The following is an 8,719-nucleotide window of genomic DNA, read 5'->3' as shown; positions in this document are numbered from 1 at the left end:
TATTCAATTTCCTACTTTCCAATCCAATTCAGAGACTGTATGTGATATAAGACACCAATTGAGGTATCATATATTTGTCCTTGAATCTACACATGGTAATGTTTTATATTTATGAAAGATTTTCCAGAATTACATTACTGTTTACTAAATCTCTATATCTGAAAAAAAACTTCTCAAGTTTATGTAACCCTTGAATCTATGTGCAGTGGCAAAGCTGGAATAATACGAGACAGGAGATGGTGAGGGACGATGTTGGTCAGAATGTCAAGTTCGCAATGCCTCGTGGCATCTCCTACAAATCAAAATTTCAAGATTACATGTCATTCTTGATACACTGAGACCTTATGGTAGTCAAAGTTCCATGAAATTTAAAAGAAGTCATCCATGTAATGACACTATCCTGGTGTTATTAATATTACACCTTTTAGGATGAAAATTTCCACTCAAGCATTGTGATCTAGAGTCCACCTGGTACCACTGTGACCTCCATCAGACCTGCCTGGTGCAGAGTGTGTATAAGCTTCCAAGATTGTGTACTTCTTTACACTTGTTAATTTTTCCCATAAAACAGGATGAGACAGTGAATTCTGTTAATCCTTTCCAAGAAGCCTTTCTCCATCACTTACTCTCCTAAGAGGCCAAGGCTTTCAGAGGAATGACAAAATGGGGCAAAAAATATTAATTCCTTGGAGCTGCAATATTAAAAATAGTTCACTCTATGTTAGTATGATCTGGCTTTGATTAGAAGTCAGCAAAATATTGCCTTAAATGATCTATAGAGTGACTTTTAGTTATAGTTTGGCACAGCTTGGGGAATTTTATGTGTAGTCTAAGGTATAATTATTAATAGTCTCGCTTTCACTCTTACAGGCTCTACTGAATAATAAGTTGTATAATCAAACTACTGAGAAGACCATCTCAAGTCTTTTTTCTCCCTATTCCATAGCTAAAATTACAAAGGCCTCTGGTTGCCTGCCTAAGGAACTTCTATTCAATGCTCTTTCTTGAGTACTCTGGAAATTCAAGGCAGAGCTTAAAACTTCAGGAACTTCTTGTTCAAGGAGAAACCCAGTTTTAAAATCTCAATTAGGGCGCCTGGGTGGCTCAGTCGGTTAAGTGTCTGACTTCAGCTCAGGTCATGATCTCCTGGTCCACGAGTTGGAGCCCCGCGTCCTGGCTCTGTGCTGACAGCTCAGAGCCTGGAGTCTGTTTCAGATTCTGTGTCTCCCTCTCTCTCTCTGCCCCTCCCCTGTTCATGCTCTGTCTCTCCCTGTCTCAAAAATAAATTAAAAAAAAGTTAAAGAAATTTTTTTAACATCTCAATTACATGATATAGTAGAAAAGGCTGTGGCTGTTAGAGCCAGAGAAAACATAGGTTTGCATTTCAATTTTTATACTTAGTAGCTACTATGCTTTTTCTCTTATAAAAAGTCTTAACTTTCTGACCAACTAAATAATTCATTATTTATAACTTTCATTTTCTGATCCCCCTGTAGTTTTCAAGAAGGTGGGAGGTTTAAATACTTTTTTTTAGGTTTAGCACTATATATCTTGGTTCTAAAAACAATGCTTTCATATACTCGGTGCTCAATAAATATTTGTTGAATGAAGAGAAGTAAAGGATGACTTTGAGTCACCAGTTTCCATAGTAATGGGAAGTAAATATAAGCATGAATATGTTTTTGGCTTGAAATAACTGTAGGCCTTCCTTCTTCCTCCTAAAGCACTTGCCAGGAGTGTTTAATATTATTTGGTTAAATGTTATCTCTTCCTTTCATTATATCATTCCCTCATTATTTAACCAAAGTTTTTAAAAAACATCTAATTTAAGGTGATTAAAATATGGAGACAATGGTCGCTCTATGCTTTAAAGAACAGATGCCATGATGTCCTTATGACATTTCCAAATAGATGCTCAAAATAATTCAGGGGATGTATTGTATTAAAATATTACCTCCTAAACAAACTTTTCAGTTTTGAATTTAACTCATATCTAAAAAACAAGTCAGAAATTCATATTACCACCCTATAACATTGGCAGGACAGTGAACAAAAGTAGTTCAGGACGATGATTCACAAAGTGATTTTTAATCTCTAGCACTATAAATACCTGAATACGTTTGGATTCTTTTTTATATTCATCTCTTGTATGGCCTAAATCTCCCAACTGGTCTATTGCACTACCACTGATAGGTTTGAAATATAAAATACTTCCTAGGGAATTTGCAATCAGTAAAAACTTTCTGAATGGTAAATAGTATCAAAACCAAATCAAAAGACAACAAACTAGAAAAAATACTGCTTGAACACACAATAAATTGCCAATTTATTTAACTTTTACAAAGAGTACAACTCATTCAAACAGGAAAAAGTTAAACACACACACACACACACACACACACACACACACACACACAAAATACCCAATAGAACAACAGGCACAGTATATGAAGAGACAATTTACTATGTATGTGGGTGTGTGTGTGTATATATATATATATATATATATATATATATATATTAACAAGGAGACTATCTAGTAAACATATGAACAGATGGTCAATTCTGTGCATAACTAAAGGAATGCAAATGAATGCAAGAAATCATTTTCACCAATACATTGATGTATATGAAAATGTTACTGATATCAAACACCATTTAAGGTGTGGGGAAAAGTGTGTACATTAAATACACATCTATATATCTGATGATAGTATAACTGCACTTTTTTTTTTAGAGAAAGAGAGAGAGAGAGAGAGTGAGCACATGAGCAGAGGAGGGACAGAGTGAGAGAGAGAGAGAGAGAGAGAGAGAGAGAGAGAAAGAATCTGACAGCAAAGAGCTCAGTGCAGGACTCTATCTTGAGTCCACGAACCATGGGATCATGACATGAGCCAAAATCAAGAGTCGGAGGCTGAACCCACAGAGCCACCCAGGCACCCCTCATTTTTTTCTCTTAAAAAGACATCGCCTTATTCTTTCTGGTGTCTCCATTGCTTACTATTTCCTACTAATGTCAGACAACTTTTACATGCTGACTAACTGTTACTTAACCTAATTAATAGGAAAACATTCATGAACTGGTAAATTTTGCTAAGCTTTGACCACCATGGAAATAATTTATAGTAGGCAGTAAATCAACGTACTTTGTCTTTCTATTCAGTGATTCAACCACCCAAAACGAAATTGGACTGAAATACATTCAAGGTTATGAGATAATCTCTAAAGTGTTATAATTTATGGCATCATGGCAGAGCAGCTAAAATGGTAAGTGGAATTATGATTAAATATGGAACATTATTTTTAATAGACAGATATTTAAGGTTCATTCAAGTCTCCATGTGAGTCCACAAAGCAGCTCATGCCCATCTGTTGTCTTCTTACTTTATTCAATCGCTATCAATGGATGCCAAGGAGGAGTTACTACTTCTATATGAATCTTAGCACAAGGGCTTTAGATAATTAAAAATGATAGAATTGGGACAGACTGCTAAACATAAACAGAAGGATAAAAAGACATCTGGCATAATTAACAGTGAATAAACCAGGTTTAACTAGCCTGAGTATAAAGCACATTGGAACATCATGAAAAACTGAAAAACTTCTGTTGAGAGATAATTCTGCTGATATATAACTTAAAATATTTCTCTTCAATTGAATTTTTATTAATTGGAACATTTCCATAAAATGGGATATTTGGTTTTTAGATTTCATCTGCTCCTGCTGTTTACTTCTCAGTTGAAGGCATAATCTTTTGTTTGTGGCACTGAAATTGGCTTATGTAGAGATGATTATGATGTACATTCAGACAATTGTGACTTCAGGTGAGACATAAGCAGCAGGAACAGGTGAACCTCTTAGCAATAGAGAAGCTATTTTCATGCAAATAACTCCACAGTGACAGAAAGACGAGAAAAAGAATTACAGAACACAGAGGGCTTAAAAAAGTATTATTTCATGATATTGAATGATTTTCTAGTTGTTTTTTTTTTTTGCGTGTCAAAGAATCAATTGGAAGGTTTTTAGAAATATATTCATATGTCGCTATAAATACCATTAAATTCTCCAAGAGAAATTATGTTTACTTGTTTCCATTACTAAATCAAAGACAGTATCAGCAGGCATGCCCATTCAGCTAGTTTTCAAAAACCAGAACTTGAACTATAGTTTAAGCATTTAAAATCTAAGAAGCAAATTCATTCAGTAAAATGAGAACTTGATATATTGCTCAATGAGATGTGTTTCTGTTTGGATGTTTTACATAACAATCCAGTATATTTTTTAAAGGAAAAAAGAGAAATGGAAGGCATAGTCATCTACACTAGACATATATGCATACACTAAACAAATTATAGCAAATTGAGATAATCAACAGTCTATGCACACTAAATGTTAATACTGTCCTCAAATCTACTTTAACACTTTCCATTTGTCAATTCTTAGGTAGGGATAGAATAGGGAAGTCAGTTTATAATATGCTATTTCCTGTTATTTATGGATAAAGCATCAAGAAGATAAGAGATTATGCCTTAGAAGAAAAGAACATAAAACTACAATTTTCAGTCACGTAATGTTTAGTTTGTGAATTGGTTCTTCATAGGTAGATATCATTGACCTATGTAACGATTTGGAGCTAGAATTTTACCAGTAAAAGTGGAATAACATCACTCACTCTTGGTCATACCCAGTTTCTTTCAATTAAACCCAAAGATGGGACTCAGGTATTAGTCACAGATAAAATGGCACACTGATGGAGCATGGGTAAGAGCTAGAATCTAGAGGCAGAATACCAAAAGTCAAATCCAGTCTCTGTCATTGGATGAAGAAACTTGCATTGCCAGACCTATCAAATATACTGAGCACATAGTAGTAGGGAAATGGAAAATCATCTTTCCCTCTTTGTCTCTCTCACCCTTGCTCTCTCTTACTCTCTCTCTCTCTCTCTCTCTCTCTCTCTCTCTGTGCCATTTTGTCTCTTGTTTATGGATAAACTTCTTTACTTGATATAGATTCTATATATTTTTATAGAAAAATATATACATATCTTGTACATTTCTGACTTCTATCCCTGTTGATTACAAAATATTCTCATATCACCAAGGTGATAGATGTACTGCTAATGATCAATGCTAGAAAAGGTTTATTTGGAATTCACTACTATAGATAGTCCTCAGCATGTCTTCAGTCATTAACAGTATGAAGTATTTGTCCATACATTTACTATATCCAAAAAATATCTTTCTTTAAACATTTTTCAGTGTTTTTCACTTCCTGTCTTTATTAATCATCATAATTCCTTAACAGACTTTCATTTTCCCTTTATTGTGTTTGGGCGTCTATGTTCCTGGATCCTGTTGTAGCTTGTTAGAAATCTACTGAGTACCTACAGTTGGTAAGACACTAGATCAGACTCTATATATTCAGTGGTGAACAACTGAGGCATAGGACCTGCTTTCACAATTCTTATAGGTCAGTGAGAGAGAGACAGAGAGTTAAACAAGTAAACACATGTAACCATCTTAAAAATTGTTGAGTGGCATTGAGTAAAAATAAATTGATAATAATAAAGAGTAATGGAAATATGTCTTATTAGTAAGGAAATGCCTTTCTCTGAAAGTGATGTTTTACCTGATGGAAAAGTTGGATGTGAAGGTTGCAGAAGGGCGTTTCATGAGAAGGGAACAAGCAGATTAAAAAAAAAATCCTGGATTGAGTTTGATCCTCTCTCACTCCCTCACCCTTGTTTCTTTACATTTATAAAATGAGATAAATATTTTTTGAATACGAATGCTCAAGAGATATGTGGAAAACTATGACATTAAACTTTATGCAGGATTCAGATAAAATAAAACCTTGTAATCTATGTCCTGAATGGTGCAATTAAAAGTCGGGTAAATGGTGTAGGAGAAGAAAGCAAGAGGATTTGAGTGGGCTTCAGGGGAAGGGAAGGAATAGTGAGAGGGTGGTTTTCTCTGAGGAAGGTGTCATTCATGCTGGATTCAATGGTAAGTAGTGATTTCTTTGAGAAATCACATTATCTTACTTAGGTACAGTATTGCTTTATTGTTATCATAACATTGATGTCACTGCTATACTTTAAGGAATAATGTAGTGACTACCAGCAAAAATAACTGTGGTCCTGGTAATACTTAGAAATCACTAACCAGACTCACACAGTCATACAGTCTATGCCCCACGATTATAGTTCCTCTCACCCTTCTTCAGGAAAAACCCTCATCTTCATTAACCTGACTAGCTGTAGCAGTGTAGTCCTTTGTTAAATCTACTCTGAATTCTAGCTATAAAAAAAGGAGCTTATACATAAAACAGCATAAATGCCGAGAAGAAACATTCCTCACATTTATAGGCCCATTTTTTTCCTGCAAAAATTGAATATCAATTTATAAACTCTGTTTTATTTCTGCACAGCTTAAAAGTCATACGAATTCACATAAATAGAATTGAATAGGTATTTTAGTAGCTAGGAAATAAACTAAGTGGCTCTGATAAAGAGATGCTAAAATATAGAGCCTAAAAAAGACAGAAGTCATTTCTTTTCCCCCTTCTTCTGTCAAAACTCAGAGGGAACTATTCAAGGCTGAGAGTCAGCTTTGTTCTGTGAGGTTATCTAGGGACTCAGGTTCCTTCTTTCTCATTGCTTCGTTGTCCCCTAGGGTGTTGTCCTCATCCCCAGATCAGAACAGACTCAGCAGAGCTGTACCAACCTATAGCCCTCTAGGAGAGGGGAAGAGAAGGGGGAAATGAACACCCAGACACTACAAAGGCGAGACTCAGAAGTTGAGCACGATACTTCTGTTGACATATGGATGGCAAAATCAATTAGATTGCCAAGGAAGCTATAGAGGAGGTTTGGAAATGTAGCTTTAGTTGGGCAGTCATGAACCCACCTAACATGCAGGTAAGATAGTGTGGTCCAGGTCACTAAAAGGAAGAAGGAATGAAAATCAATATTAAGAAAAATAGTCTCTGATGCAAGGACTATTCTTAAAACACATGACCATTCTCATAGTCTGTTTGATAATTGATATTAAAAATATTACCCAGTCTTCAATTATGACAGATATAATCTTGGTATTTAATATAGATTCTATGCCTCTATGAAAAAAAAACGGTAATTTTCTGAACCGACATTTATCCACTTCTCTAGGAATTCTTTTTTGGAGAACTTTTCTCTGCTTATTCCTCAACACAACACAAAATGAGATAAGCACAGTTTGTACTTCTGGCCATTTACTAATTTTTATTTCACAAATATTTAATAGGCACTTATTATACATTGGGTGCATAGCAGATTCCAAATATACACTGGTGGTCAAAATGCACATGATCTCTCTACCCTTGAGGCCAGTAGACCAGTAAGAAAAATAAACATTCAAAATATTCACATAAATGAAAACTTCTAAGCATTGTAAGTGGCATGAGGCAGGTAAATAGTGCCATGGAGTGCATAATAGGAAGGTTGTGTCTGGTCAAGGAGTTGTGGGAAGGCTCCTCTGAAAAACTGATGGTTAAAGGGAGATCTGCTGGAGAGATTCAGAGCTATCTAAGTGAAGGAGAAGGGTGGAGGATAACAGTGTGCCTGGTAGAGGGGACAGCAGACTCCAGGGTGCTCCTGTGGGAGCGTGTTCAACACTGGTTGGGGGGAGTTAGTGGAAGATTAGTGAGAGTAAAGCACAGAAGGCAAAGAGGTGAACTGAGCCCTAGAACCAAGTAGGAAGGAGATGAGCTGGACCTTTGAGACCTTATTAAGAGTTTTGTTGTTTATTATCACAGCAGTGAATTGCTATTGAGTTGATTAAGCAGGGAGAAAAGTGATCAAATTTCCACATCACAGTGATCTTTCTGACAACAGTGCGGAGAATGGTCTCTTCAGGATAAAAACTGGAGATTTGTTCTTTTCCAGTAGCCTAGGTAAGAGCTAACTACGAATGAATTGGATAGATCATTCTCTCAGTACATCTCTGGACACTTTGTATAATCTTAAAGAAGAATTGCTCCACATTTTATAACCAATCATTCTAAAAACAACCTGAGCTGGTAGACCATGTAGTATGGTATTGCTTACATTTTTGTAAATGCACAAATCTGTAAATGCTTACACATTAGACATTTAAAATAATTTTCTAATGTTTTCATGAAGTAAGGTATATAATACATCTGAATTTGAAGTATTTAACTAAAGAAAGATACTTTTCTTTAATCAATGACATTATTTAAATTGGAAACAAAGGAACATTTAAATGGAAATTATGCATGAACATTTGCATGTATAGATGAATATGAGAATTAAAAGAAATATGAATCTATTATTAATCTGACTGTATTCAAGAGGCCTCTGCTATGATTAACCTTTTAGATATGGATAAAATAAAACAAAAGGAACACATTAAAGTGCTTAAAGTTGTTGCATCCAAAAGCCACACACCACATCTCATAAATTCAAATATATTTTGGTTCTACATAAAAAAAGATGTAATGTGTAAAAGAGCCAATCAAGAAATGATAGTTCCTTTGTTGTACTTAACTGACATAACTCTTTAACTACATTTTCGTTATTGTTTTTGTTTTCTTTTCTTTTTTTATGTTTATGTATTTATTTTGAAAGAGTGAGAGAGAGCAAGGAGGGGAGAGGCAGAGAGAGAGACAGAATCCCAAGCAGGCTCTGCGATGCAGGGTTTGAACTCATGAACCATTAGAC

This window comes from Felis catus, chromosome B1, assembly GCF_018350175.1.
Source record: "Felis catus isolate Fca126 chromosome B1, F.catus_Fca126_mat1.0, whole genome shotgun sequence".
NCBI lineage: Eukaryota > Metazoa > Chordata > Mammalia > Carnivora > Felidae > Felis > Felis catus.
Note: the sequence above shows the minus strand (reverse complement) of the source record.